This window comes from Saimiri boliviensis, chromosome 16 (assembly GCF_048565385.1).
Source record: "Saimiri boliviensis isolate mSaiBol1 chromosome 16, mSaiBol1.pri, whole genome shotgun sequence".
NCBI classification, from domain to species: domain Eukaryota; kingdom Metazoa; phylum Chordata; class Mammalia; order Primates; family Cebidae; genus Saimiri; species Saimiri boliviensis.
This window is the reverse complement of record NC_133464.1, coordinates 35,048,718-35,062,779: the sequence shown is the minus strand read 5'-3', so window position 1 is coordinate 35,062,779 and position 14,062 is coordinate 35,048,718. Positions and strand designations below refer to the sequence as shown.

The 14,062-nt window shown below is 33.9% G+C and overlaps 1 protein-coding gene across 13 annotated transcripts in view; it reads right to left on the bottom strand.

Moving 5' to 3' along the window:
• The window catches only part of MYCBP2 (MYC binding protein 2), a 281,569-nt gene that overhangs the window by 63,307 nt on the left and 204,200 nt on the right, over positions 1-14,062 (bottom strand). The window lies entirely within an intron of this gene.

Sequence of the window (14,062 nt, the reverse complement as noted above, 5' to 3'; positions counted from 1 at the left end):
CATAAATGAGAAACATATAGCTGTTTTATCTATTTCTAAGAAAAAAAGAAAATCAGTAATTAGTGGAAAAACTTATACAATATTTTAGCTATTGCTGTACAACTTCTTTTTGATAAATTTTTCTTTAAATACAATATTTTAAAAGTTTAAATAATACTTTAAGACTAAATATTTAAGTATCACCTGCAGTGTTTTGAAAGACCAAAAACATATTTTTTAATTGTCTGAAATTTTGTCCACAGTCAATAGTTTAAATATTTCTGAGTTTAAAATATTAAAACTTAGTCACTAAGAAAATAATATCAGAAAAATCCATGCCATACAGGACAGGTAGGTTTACACATAGATATAAATAGACACACAAGTCCTAATAACTAATTTAAACTTAAAAACTTCAAGTTCATTATCAGTGATTCTCATAAAGGACTAAAATGGCAAAATGATTTTTATATTACGTAAGTTTAAGACTAAAAAATCTGTTTTATGCCTTGCACATATACCATCTTTTTTCTTTTCTTTTTTTTTTTTTTTTTTTTTGATAAAAATGATTTTAAACATTCCCCCATTAGGTAATTCTTTCTTTGTATATACCTATGATTTTTTTTTAAAGATCTCATAACCTTTTAAAATTAAATAAGAGTAATACTGTTTAACCTAGAGATGTAATAAACATGTATAGCAATTAGGATAATCTATATCATAATACTGAATAGGAACATCATAAATTACCCAAACATGTACAAAGTTATATAAAATGGTAAGCTTTAATTTAAAAAAATGGAACGGCATGAAAATGACTGAGATGAATGGAAACGTCTTTAATGAAACTCCCTTATGTTCATTTAGAATGGCCCATCCATGAGCATGTATACCCACCCTTCAGTTTGTGAGACAGAGATGAGAGAGCAGAGGCAGGCCCAGCTACATCATAATTTTTGTAAATGCGCTCACGAGAAGCAAGGTTGCGAGATGGAGATTCTACAGTGGAAAACATTGGCAAAGAAGCAGCACAGATTCAACGGAAAAAAAATTTAGCAGAGAACACAAGCAAAAACAAAGCATTTCAAATGGCACGCAAGTATAAACTTATTTTAAATAGTTTATATTCTGCTAAATTTTTCAACAAGTACATTTCTCTAAAACCGAAACAAAGATCAAATCAATTAATTTAGATTAATATGTGTTAATGTCCAAATTTGTTAACTTAAAACTTAGTAAAGCTCATATCTCTGATAAATCAAAATTGAGCATTTCATTTTAGACTTACATTTCTTTAGCTTTGTTTTCTTTAATTTGGTGCTTATTTAAACAAAGATTTATATATTTATTTTTAATAGTGAAAGACAAAGAAATGTTAATTTTATTACTTACAGCTTAACCTATTGTCTCCTGATTTCCTGAATGGACCCCTTACTATAATTTTCCAGTATGTATCTCTGAATGAACCCAAGGTGACATTGTGTTTGGCTACTTTTCTGGGTCCATCTTCAGTGAAAAAGTTAGTACCAACCCCAGTATTTAGTATTTGTTTTGTAAATCCTACTTCTGATACTAAATTTCATTTACACAATGTCTCACAACATAAACAAAGCAAAGAAAATGTGTAAGTCACTGAAAAAATGTCAGGAACGTCAATAATTTACTATGCAAGAAATGAAGTACTTAATTTAGCTTTTATCAAAGAATTAATAGAACCTTTAAAGTGTAGTCTTTTAAAAGCAGTAAGCTAAAAAACAGCTCTATCTGAATCTAAAAAAACTTACTGAATTAAAAAATTTTAACTCATAACAATTAAAACAAAATTAATCAGTTGAGCTGAATAAATTCAGGTAATGAGATAGTTGTCTTAGTGTTACTGAAATAAACTAGACACAACACACAATTTTGTTAAAATAATAGAATTACTGTTTTTGACTGATTCATTCTTAAGGTCAAGATGACTGACTCATAAATTAAGTAGCCATTCAATGTAAAGTATTGAGTATGTATTATGTGTCAGGTATTGTTCTAGGCATTGCAGACACAATAGTGAACAGAAATAAAGTCCCTGCTCTCACAGAGTTTATGTTTAGGAGAAAGGGAATGAACAAATAAGTATACACCATATCAGGAGCTGATAAACTTGGGAGTCATATGCCACAGATGTGTCATTCTTTATGACTGCAAAAGACCATTTAGGGAGTGATGTCTAGAAAAGGCCAAAGCCCTGGGACGTTTTGATGAAATAGATGAGGATATAGAAAGGATACTAGAAGTGAGCAGTCAGTAAGGCAGGAAATTTCCAGCAGGTAAATGAATATCTTTCTAGGAAGAAAGACAGACCAACTCTGTCAAATACTGCTGACCGATTAAGTAAAACGACATCACTATACCGACAACTGAATGTAGCAACACAAAAATCACAGACTGCCTATAGCAGCTTCTGAGAATAGGGACTAAAGCTCGAATGCAGTGAGGTCAAGAGAGAATAGGAGTAGATAGCAACATACATGGCATAAAAACATCTTAATCTAAGTTTAAAAAAGTTAAATTTTTAACATTTTTGCACATCCTTCATTTTGAACAAATCTATAAACCTCAAAATACGTCAGGTGCTGCAAAAGGAATTCTTATGCTATTTAAGCCTCATATAATAAAGCGTTTGCAGCTACTGCTAAAAGTATCAGTTAGGAGGGTGATACAATTCAAGACACAAATTAGAACGGTGGCAGCCTCTGCACGGAAGAGTTAATTCAAAGGGAATTCAAACTGCCAACATAGGAAAGAATACAATCTTCTGGCCTGGCTGCTAAAAAAAATCTGTGGAGACCCCATATAGCAAGAAGACACAGGAATATCATCTTAATTGGAAGCACTTATAAACAGAAATGTGAAAAACTATAAGGAAACCTGTAAGATAAGATGTTAAAAGTTTAAGGACAAACTCCTGGAAAAAAGTTTGAAAACAAAATGGTCTTCAAGTCTTTTCAATATATTACAAAGGCTAGAGACTGGCTTCCTAGGCATGATTCAGAGTGGAAAAAACATTTTCAAAAATGAAAGTTTAAAAAAGTGACTAAAGAAATTAAGCTGTTGTTAGAAACAACACATGTTCCACACATTAAATGTTTACAAAATCTGCTCAAGTTTAAACATACTTTCATAAAGTTATAGTTAATTTTTATAGAGATTTATACTTTTTAATTTAAAAAAGGGAAGCAATCTATAAGAGATACTATTGATAACTACACACAAAAGAAAAAAATTTGATGTTTTAAAAATCATTTGATAGAAGTAATCATGCTATTAAAAAATCCTGTTATTACAGATAAGACAAGTAATTATCATACTCATCTTCACAAAATTTTGATTCTTTTTTGGGTATCACTAAGTTAAAGAGAATAATATTAAAAATAATTTTAAAGAATCAGGATTTTTTTCTCCAGTGCTCATTTGAAGTTAATGTTGTTTGTTCCCTATAGTTTGCCCTTATAAACAACATGATTCTGTTTTTGGAAACAGAGTTTTGCTCTTGTTGCCCACACTGGAGTACAATGGCATGATCTCAGCTAACTGCAACCTCCACCTCCTGGGTTCTAGCGATTCTCCTGCCTCAGCCTCCCTAGTAGTTGGGATTACAGGCACCCGTCACCACGCCCAGTTAATTTTTTGTATTTTTACTAGAGATGGGGTTTCACTATGTGGGCCAGGCTGGTCTCAAATTCCTGACCTCAGGCAATCCACCCGCCTCAGCCTCCCAAAGTGCTGGGATTACATGAATGAGCCACAACGGTTCTTTATGGGTCATTTTGTTTTCTTTGTTTTGGATCCCAAAAATACAATTCCCTGAGTCATATAATTTACTAGACATAGAAACTTAAGAGTTCATTGTAAATTATACTTTTTAAGTCTTCTCTAAGTACTGATAACAATAATAAAGCAGTGTAAACTTTTCTAATAAGGAAAACATTCTCATTTCAGTTTAACAAAGACAAATCGTGGTTTTGCTGTATCAGGGCCCTGACCTTATCACTGGAACCATAAACTGGAAGAATCAAGGCACCTGTCATCACCTGATGGCAGTATACAAAGCTGGAGGTTTTGGGATTTTAAAAGTAGCCTATATCATCTTTGAGTGTTGAGTCAACACTTAAGCAATGATTGGAAATGTTACATTTCACAAGTTAAAATCAGTAATACAATATTTTAAAAAAGGGTACGTTTTAGCATTAAATTCAGTTTGGTGTTCAATTTGTTGATTTCTTACTATGTTCTATAATCAAGCTGTGACATTCAATAACAATTTGTTAAATTATTGGCAGCCAATGTTAAAAGAATTATTAAGAGGCTATTTGGAAGGACAATGTAATGGAACTACATTATATTCAGGAGGCTAGGTGTTTAATCACAATGCATGTATCACTGTCACCAATACTCACAGCAGGTGAGATAATATTGATAAAAAAATTTTTCAAAGACATTCCACTGAGAGGCTACAAACAACAATAGGCAAAAATAATCTTTGGAATGTAATTGTGCTTCTCATGTTGTTTAGTTCTCAATCTTGAGGAGGAAGTGTAATAGTCACAAATTTTACAGTCTTAGTAAAATGACTAGAGGTAATCTTGTTTCCTTTTTTGTGTTCCAATTTTTTTCCTTCCAACTTTTATTTTAGGTGCAAGGGGTAACATGTGTAGGTTTGTTACACGGGTAAATTGTGTGTCATGGGGGTTTGCTGTAAAGATAATTTTGTTACCTAGGTAATCAAGCATTCAATCCTCATCCTCCTCCCACCCTAGATGCAAGCAGTTTTTCAATCCTCATCCTCCTCCCACCTTAGTTGAGATGTAATCTTAATAAGATATTGGGAAGAGCTTGAGGAAGTTTTATAAATAAGTCTTACGACAATGTTCAAATAGCACTGTATTCTGTTCATGCTATACATACCAACATTTATGTGTTTTTTTTTTTAATATAAGAAAATCTAATTCTATAGATCTGTCACAAACTGTAAGATTTTGCCACATTTATGGTAGAATGATGGGAACAATGTTGCTGACTTTCTTCACTCAATTTAAATCCCAGTAATTGTGCATTTCCATTTCTCCCCGAATAGAACTTCAGATATTTTTGACAGCAATAGGCTACTATAAGAAGCAGCAAAAAGTCAGGTCTAACTTTATAGCTGAGAATATTTGGGAAATTAATTTTTAAATTATTTATTTAAAACATATTTAAAAACTAGTTTATTGGTCCTTGTAGAGATAATATATAAATTATGTCTTCAACTTGGCCAAAAGATGTGATTAATCAAACAATATGCAGATTAAAAATTAGCATAATTAAGTGTTATTATTATTCCCACTTTTATAAAAGCTTCACAGGAGTTTTTAGAAAGTGACAGGGGTAGGCACAGTGGCTCAAGTCTATAATCCTAGCACTTTGGTATGCCAAGGTGATCAAATTGTTTGAGCCCAGGAGTTTGAGATGAGCTTAGGCAACATGGTGAAACCCCATCTCTACAAAAAATACAAAAATTAGGTAGGTGTGAAGACACTTGCCTCTAGTCCTACCTACTGGGGAGGCTGAGGTGGGAGGATCACTTGAGCCTGGGAAGTGGAGGTTGCAGTGAGTCAAAATCGTGACACTGTACTCTAGCTTTGGCACCAGAGTGAAATTCTGTCTCAAATAAATAAATAAATAAATAAAATAAAATTTAAAAAATAAAAATAAAATAAACATAAAATAAAGTGGCAGTGGTGATTAGTATATGCTCTTAGCTATGGCATCTGTTCTTGACTGACAGTTTTAGATGTAGTACTGCATAATCAATACATCCAATATTATTCTTTGTTGTAAACTTATCAGAAGAAATACGGAATTATGTGAATGGTAAAGGAGCTTAGGACATGGAAAGGAAACTAAGATTTATTAACATAAATGTTAATATACTAAAAGAATTAAAGATGTATTTACATAAAATGTTAGTATTTACATAAGATTTATTTACGTAAATGTTAGTATACTATAAGAATTACACTAAAAGAATGAAAGAACAATATTTTAAACTTAAGGATAAACTAGAAACAAGCTTTTTACTAGATGATAACATTAATCCACATGATCTGAATGTGGAAAGGAAGATGGGATACATAAAGTGAATACCCTCCCCCCCCACAAATACGCTGCTTCTCTAAATGACATCTACACATAATTGAACTTGAAGAAAACATACTCACAGCACATTACTGAATATATTCTTTTTTTTTTTTTTTTTTTTTTTTTTTTTTTTTTTTTTTTTTTGAGAGGGAGTTTCGCTCTTGTTACCCAGGCTGGAGTGCAATGGCGCGATCTCGGCTCACCGCAACCTCCGCCTCCTGGGTTCAGGCAATTCTCCTGCCTCAGCCTCCTGAGTAGCTGGGATTACAGGCACGCACCACCATGCCCAGCTATTTTTTTTTTTGTATTTTTAGTAGAGACGGGGTTTCACCATGTTGACCAAGATGGTCTCGATCTCTTGACCTTGTGATCCACCCGCCTCGGCCTCCCAAAGTGCTGGGATTACAGGCTTGAGCCACCGCGCCCGGCCATTACTGAATATATTCTAAATCTTTAGTATATATGGTTAAGGAAAATAACACTTAGGAAAAGCATATCATCTCCACGTTTGCGAAAGCTGAGACAAAAATTCTGAGCATAATTTGATGGGTATGTATCTTTTTTTTTTTTTTTTTTTTTTTTTTTTTTTGAGATGGAGTTTCGCTCTTGTTTCCCAGGCTGGAGTGCAATGGCGCGATCTCGGCTCACCGCAACCTCCGCCTCCTGGGTTCAGGCAATTCTCCTGCCTCAGCCTCCTGAGTGGCTGGGATTACAGGCACGTGCCACCATGCCCAGCTAATTTTTTGTATTTTTAGTAGAGACGGGGTTTCACTATGTTGACCAGGGCGGTCTCGATCTCTTGACCTTGTGATCCACCCGCCTCGGCCTCCCAAAGTGCTGGGATTACAGGCTTGAGCCACCGCGCCCGGCCGATGGGTATGTATCTTAAGCCTTAGTTAGAAAGAATAACTTCAACATACAAGAAGAGACAGATAGATACTGCTTCCCAAGCATTAACTTGAGACACAAGAAGACTGGATATGCTTTTAAAAGTAAAAATCTCACTTTTCACAAATTGCTTATTAGTTGCAAGGGAAAAAACATTAATTACACATCAGAGAAATCAGACATTTTGATAGCAAGTGATTCGCATTAACCATAACCCTTTCCTGCCTCCGGAAGGAACATCCTGAGAAAGACACAATGCTTACTTGGCATAAAGACAGCTAAAACCCTAAACCAAAAACAGAAGTGCTTTTAGGATAAGATAGCTTTAAAGTACTATTTGGAGAAAGAAGGAAAAAGCAGGTGCCAACAACTCGTTGCCTCAAAATGGGACTATGTGGTAACTACGGAAACAGAGGAACTGTTCCATTCTTCCCTTTATTCTTACATGGCAGATGGAGGAGGGTTTCCTTAGTTCTCTAACACAATGGTCTCCAAACTTTTTTGGCACCAGGGTTTCTTGGAAGACAATTTTTCCACAAACAGTGGGAGTTTGGGGGCACAGTTTCAGGATGAAACTTCCACCTCAGATCATCAGGCACTAGATTCGCATGAGGAGCTTGCAATCTAGATCCCTTGCATGCACAGTTCATACTAGGGTTTGCGCTCCTATGAGAATCTAATGCTGCTGCTGATCTGTCAGGAAGCAGAGCTCAGGCAGCAATGCTCTCCTCCTGCTGCGCAGCTCAGTTCCTAACAGCTCACGGACCAGTAGTGGTCTGCGCCCTGGAGGCTGGAGATCCCTGCTCTAACAAATACTGAGAAATACAAAAAATCAGAACAGCCTTGACATATCGTTAATTACCCACCTGACAAAAGTTTATCAGGGATGTTGTCGAGGGATTTAAAGTATAAAATAACAAGGCTGAATTAAATGACCTCCTGTCTTTCCCACTTCTTTCAGTCTATGTAAGATAACTGAGATGTAATAGGGAAAAAAACCACTGGAATGAGTTAGTAGACTCTCACGTTCAAGTCCTAGATTTGCCAGCTATGACTTTGGGCAAGGCAGCAAGTTCTCTCATCTCAAAATGAGAGCTGGATAACTTCTTAGGCCCCTTGAAGACTTGAAATTAATTATGCTATCAAAAGACATAATGGCTGCTGATGATGCAGATTTCTTAAATAAACCAAAGAAGGAAAGAAAATCTAATAATAAGGATGAGAAGTCTGGTTATAAAAAATGAACACTTTGTTTTGTTCAGCTTAAGTAATGAGATATACTTAAGGAAAACAGTACAGAAGTTTGAGAGAATAACAAAGGGCAAACCTAATCCTTTCTAAATTAAGTGCAAAATCATGAGAATGCTTTAATACATTTTTAATAAAAATGTATGTAATATATGAATAATTTTGTATTTTCAACTTCTCAGTCAATAATGCAAATGTTAATTATGAAAATGTTAATTATAATAAATGTGAATGTTAATTATGAGAATAAATTTTATATATATATATATATATACACACACACACACACATATATATATATATATTTTAAGAGACAAGTTCTCACTCTGTTGCTCAGGCTAGAGTACAGTGGCATGCAATTATGGCTCACTGCAGCCTCGAACTCCTGGGCTCCAGTGATTTGCCTGCCTCAGCCTCCCAAATAGCTAGGATTACAGGTGTGCATCACCATGCATGGCTTTTTAAAAATTTTTTTATTTTTACAGAAACGAGGACGAGGACTTGCTATGTTGTCCTCGCTGGTCTCAAACTACTGGCCTCAAGTCATCCTTCTTTGGCCTCCCCAAATGCAGAGAATACAGGTGTGAGCCACTGTGCCTGGTCTGCATACACTCTTCTGTACAAGAATATTGTGCCAGTGATTCTCCTCACCCTCTTGCATCATTAATATTTCTACTGTATTATTTTCTTTAGAAAACCACCTTGATAAAACATTTTTTTCCAATAACAAAACAGAAAAAAACCCTCTTCAGATCTCATATCCTCTCTCCTAGTATCTTCTCTTCACAGCAAATCTTGACACATTTCTCTATACTCATTGTCTCCAATTTCTCTTTCCCCCTTTTCTCCTGAGCCTATTCTAATCAGGCTTTGGAGTTTCATTATTCCAAACTGGCCCTCTGCATGACCAGCACTTAGTACACTGCCTGGCATGTAAGTGGACTCAATAAATACTTTTGTTTCAGTGGATCTCTGTAGTGTAGCTCATGCTATCCTTACAGTTGGAATGCTCCATTAACCGCCTTCCTCATCACCATTCCTCCTTGCCTGAAAATTCTTTCAGGTCCTTCAACACTCTGAGTAGAAGCTGCTTCTTTTTTGAATGTTTCTCTTACTTCTCCTAGCTGAGCCAGAAGTTTTCTCTCCTACGCTTCCACTGCATCCTGTGAATACTGCTTCTGTTGCACTTAAAACATATCATCGTTTTTCTTTAACTAGGTTATCTCTTACAGTATTCTACAAGCCTTCAAGATCAGTGATCATGGTTTGTTTTTTTTTTTCCACCTTGCTCATCACCGTAACCTAGCAGAGTAGATACTTAATAAAAGCAGATGAATAAATGGAAAAATGAGTAAGTCATCTAAAGAAAGATGATAATGAAGGGTGAAATAAACGCAGTAGCCAATAAAGAGGTAGGGGAAGAGGGAGAGATAAAAGGTCAGATCAAGTCAGAAGAAAGCAAACAAATACACTAGGACACAATGTCTTGTAAGTAACATCAACATTCTTTGTGGTTTGAATTCCTAGGATGAAATAAAAGGTGGATGAATAAATTGCCAATGAAGCAGCAAAACAAAATACCTGGGTCAAGGCTTTTATGCCACTGAGAAGACAGCTCAGCTCAGTGAAGATAAATTCAAGCCCATGCCTAAAATGATTCGTATTTGTACAGATGCTAGAGAAGTTAGACTCAAAACTAAAATAAATATGTTGGTTGCTGTGACAGACATTATAGGGTCAAGAGGAAAAGCTTCGTTGAACTTCAAAATTTGAACCAACACTGACCCTAATTTCCTAAAACAGGGATTAAGTTCCACAGGTCCTCCTTCCTAGAGCAAGGTCTTCATCCACGAATCTTCAAAGCAGGCAAACAACAAACTGACAAATACAGTGCTGAGATTATAATCCAGGGTAGAAATGACCCAGTCTAAGCTTTACAAACAAACTTGGCTTTAATACTAGCATTCACACTAACATCTGAATGTAGTCTAAATACATTAAGAATTAATCTTAAAACAATAAATCATATTATGTTGCAAAAATAGACCCAAAAGGAGCTAGGAAAGCTCATTTGTCCCTTTCTAAATTTATTCCTGCAACTCAAATAAGCTGCTCTCTCTTAGAGAGGGACTTTTTCTATAGTTTCCTCGAAGCTTGAGAGATATTAAGTATTTGCATCAAAAGGCAATAATAATATCAAAAGATAACATTTATTGGTGATCCCATTTAATGAAGAGCTGACAAAAATTCAGACCTGTTAGGTCACTTAAAGAGAGCTAGTAAGTAGCTGGAGGTGAAATATGAGCTGAAAGTCTTTCCACCACTATGTTTCTACAAGCTAAGTAAAAATAGTACTTTAGTGTGTTCATATTCTCAAATGTAAATAGTCATGCAGATATCCAAATGGATTTTGGGGTCACATTTAACAACTTTTTTGTCCCATATAAGAATGTGACTATGGGCCGGGCGTGGTGGCTCACGCCTGTAATCCAAGCACTTTGGGAGGCCAAGGCGGGTGGATCACAAGGTCAAGAGATTGAGACCATCCTGGTCAATATGGTGAAACCCTATCTCTACTAAAAATACAAAAAATTAGCTGGGCGTGGTGGCACGTGCCTGTAATCCCAGCTACTCAGGAGGTTGAGGCAGGAGAATTGCCTGAACCCAGGAGGCGGAGGTTGCAGTGAGCCGAGATCGCACCATTGTACTCCAGCCTGGGTAATAAGAGCGAAATTCTGTCTCAAAAAAAATAAAAAATAAAAAAAAAAAGCATATGACTTATGAGTGTAACAGAAAAACTCTTTTTGCAAGGTAACCTAGAGCTATCATATCTGTGCTTAAAAGTACTGTGGATTTTGACATATATATTTCATGTTTAAAATTGCTGGGAGATGTCTACTATGTACCCATCAAAATTAAATATAAAACACCGAAAAATGAAAAAGAATATTAAAAAGTATCTGGGAGAAAAAATAAATTGTCTTCAGTTTTATTTGTCATTTTTCTACCACAAATAAATAAAAGTTAACTGGACTATTCAGCTTTTTGAGCAGTAGGTAGAAAGTGATAAAATGCTATATTAAATTAAGTCATCTGCAATACAGTTTTTCAGTTGGAGAATCTTGCTTAGAATTCAATCAGTATAAATCTACAATTATCATACATCATATCATCACAGTATAGTTGGCTTTAATTAATAAGAGAAAGAAATAAATTCTCTTCTGTGAAGATGTCCTCTGAGTAAATACTGGACTATCATAATAGAAAACACAAGATCTTAAATTGATCAACTGCTAATCTTAAATACCTATAGTCAATAAACACTCCTTGAATGACTATGATGTATAAGACACTGTTAGAAGGTACAGGACATAAAATGAATCTTTCTAAAGAAATGAGAATAATGAAAATAAGGAATATAATATTCTTAAAGAAAGGAGCCACATATATCGTGTTTCACTTTGGTCCACTCAAATGTTATCACTAAATTGCTTACCAATTCTAAAAACTGTAAAACTAGTTTTAAAATTAAAAAATAAATTATAGAACAATAAAGAAAAATTCTATATGTACACTTTTCATGTCTTGGCACATATACATGATAAGTCAAGGGACATTTGTTAACTTTTAATTCTGTAACATTCTACTTCACTAGAATAACAGTTGAAATAATTTCTATGTATATAAAATTAAATAATTTTGCTAATTAAAAAATTACCAAACATTCTATTTTATGGAACAAAGTGTTGCCTGATTCTAAAGAAAAGTCATCAAATTAACTTAATGTGCCAGATTATTTTTAAATTTCCAAAGATAAGTTAAAAAAAAAACTATGATTCAGAAAAAAACCCTGAAGAATTACATATAATAATGCTTACAGAAATGCTAGATGAAGTTAAACTATGGAACAGTTTATGTATGTCTTTGTAGAATTTTTCTAGTTAACCAGGAACTTCAGTTATGACATTAAGGAAATCTTTTTTTTTTCCATTCAAACTAATGCTACATTAAAAAAAAAAATCAAACTACAAAAAGAAAAATAATCAATCTGAAAAAAGCTAATACTCTAGATGCCAGACCTAGTTTAAATATAAATTATATATGTATATATACACACATATATATATAAATATATATATATATGAGTAGATTTTGCATTATTTACCGAGGTAAGACTGAATATTTAAAACAGCCTTTGTAGTCAGCAGAACTGACCTCAAGTTCTGGCTCTGCCATTTTACTACGAATGGTTCTGAGGCAAATAATTTATCCTCTCTAAGCCTCTGTTTCCTTCTCTGTAAAACACAGATAAGAATATCTCAAATGTGGATTTATTAAAGCGCTTAAGTACAGTCCTTAATATACAGCAGTGACTATTAGTAAAAACAAAATTTAGTAAATACGGTCTTCTGCATAACGGTTTATTTAGTATTACAAAAGTGTAAGACCAAAATGATTCTCATTTTATTAAACGGCATAGGAAGTTCACTATAAATAAGCCATGTTCTCAAGTATAGGTTGATATGCTAGTGGGATACGTGGCAGTGAGGTTTAGGGAAGAATTTCATGCTTGGGGAGTCTTAACAAATGTTGGCACTCTGCCACATTTACCTTTCCTAACATGATGGGAAAAATACAAGCCTGAATCATTTTAAAAAGTTAGAACTATTTTCAGATTCCATACTTTTTGTTATGCTAAAGATTAAGACTTCCATTTTCTGGAATAGGGAAGTTAAACTTCAGTGACATGTTGCAAATAAGAAGTTTAAAACAAGACCTAAGTGATTTCCATTATTGAACTATAGGCAAGTAATGATTCTGAAAATTGCTAATTGAAACATAGCTAAGCCATGAGTCCAAATTTTTTCCAGGATAGTGGTAAATAAGGCGGTGGTACTGGTAACACATGTGCATAAAATTATATTGACACAATGTCACCTGAAAACTGTTATTCCCTGAAAGAGACGAATCAACTTTTATTAGTTTATTTTTTGAAATATTTTATTAAATTTGGTAAAATAAAAATAGCAATTACACTTGTTTTTGTAAAGACATGCAATGACTCTTTAGATAGAACAAAAAGGTTCTCCTTATGCCTTCATTCTTTTGTCTGCTACTGCCCTGACATAGGCAATTTTTCTTTTAAAACTGAATTTGAATATGAACGAATTAAAATTTTCTAATATAAATTTTCTACCTGACTGATTCTTATGTTTTTCCTTTATGTTTTTTCCCTTGTCCTTACCTTTAAAACTTCTTGAAACCCAGGTAGTACATCTAAATGTAAAAAGTTTGATGTACCACAAAATTAATAAACTATCTTCTCACTTCTTTCATTCTTCTGAAATAATATTTATCGTGGAAGGAAAAAACTATCTCACACACAACACTATTTTGTTTCTTTGAAATTATTCTCTTAACAGATATTCAAATGAATATTATACATGAATGAAGATGATAAGCTAGAAATTGATAGTACTTATACTCCCAAACTAAGTAATTTCATTAATTAAACTTTCCTAATGGATAGTGGAAACCCAGAAAAGTTTATACTCATATATACCCTTTGCCTAAGGTGGATAAAGTAATGAATAATATCATTTGCTAGCTACATACTATCCTAGTTCTTAACAAAAACTAACCAGCTAGCATATTTTACATGACTCTAAAAACACTTATTCAAGTATTTTTGTAGAAAAATAACTTATACCCAAGTGCGAATATACTTTACCGAAGCAAAGGGGTTGTGCATTTGAATCTGAACGATGGTATACAAGCTGAGACTTTC